Source organism: Oryzias latipes, chromosome 19, assembly GCF_002234675.1.
Source record: "Oryzias latipes chromosome 19, ASM223467v1".
In the NCBI taxonomy this organism is placed as follows: Eukaryota; Metazoa; Chordata; class Actinopteri; order Beloniformes; family Adrianichthyidae; genus Oryzias; species Oryzias latipes.
The window spans coordinates 21460250-21461018 of record NC_019877.2 but is presented as its reverse complement, the minus strand read 5'-3'; the positions used below and the strand labels follow the sequence as shown (position 1 = coordinate 21461018).

General features: G+C 52.0%; 1 long non-coding RNA gene across 1 annotated transcript in view; it reads left to right on the top strand.

Annotated features, from left to right (window-relative positions):
- LOC111946478 overlaps positions 1-519 on the top strand; it is a 5950-nt gene extending 5431 nt beyond the window's left edge. The window contains exon 3 of the long non-coding RNA XR_002872213.1: positions 165-519. This is a non-coding gene — a long non-coding RNA (uncharacterized LOC111946478). The remainder of the gene's footprint in view (positions 1-164) is intronic.
- The last annotated feature ends 250 nt before the right edge of the window (positions 520-769 follow it).

Genomic DNA, 769 nt, shown 5'->3' with positions numbered 1-769 from the left:
GTGCCTGAACCTCTGGTCCCTGAGCTGAAGGCTGGCTGGAGGGGGAGGTTCTGGGCTTTACTGAGGGAGTGGGAGCTGTAGATGTCCAGCAGAGATCTTCTCTGGTGTAGGAGGTGGTGTCAAGGATCTTCTAAATCTGCATTGTCTTCATCCCCCTCCCACAGATCCCCCTCCCTATCTTAAGTTTTGCAGTGGTGCGGCCAGGGGAGGCAGTCCTAGTTTTCGGGAGCCCTTCTGGATTGCCATGGACTGTCACCCCTGACATCATCAGCCTGGTAAGGAGGAGGAGGAGGGCCACCATGCTGCAGCACAGCTGCCTTACAACTGTGAGCCCCCCAATCCATGAAAACCAGCGGGCTGTCATACACATGCAAAAATGGAGCTGCAAAAGTAACTTTTTATTTTCAAAAATCGTTCTTAAGTGAGCCAAAGGTAATATATTCTCATATTTCTGCATGTAGACTATAGAATAGCATGAAATGTCCTTTAAATCTGCTGTCCCCTCTGTCTCTGTTCAGTTGGAACCTTCCGGGGGGGGGGGGGGGGGGGGGGGTGGCTGTCGCCAGCGTGTCCGTGAGGATCCTTCAGGACTTTCTGACTGCAGCTTCTCCCTGACTAACCAACTCTAATCCTAATCCTAACCCGACCTCTAACCCTAAATCCTAAACCTTTCCTGCCCCACCCCCTCTGACCCCTGTAGTAGGGGGTGTCAAAGATCTGCTCAAATCTGCGTTGACTGACACGTCACCTGACCTCATCTTAACCCTAA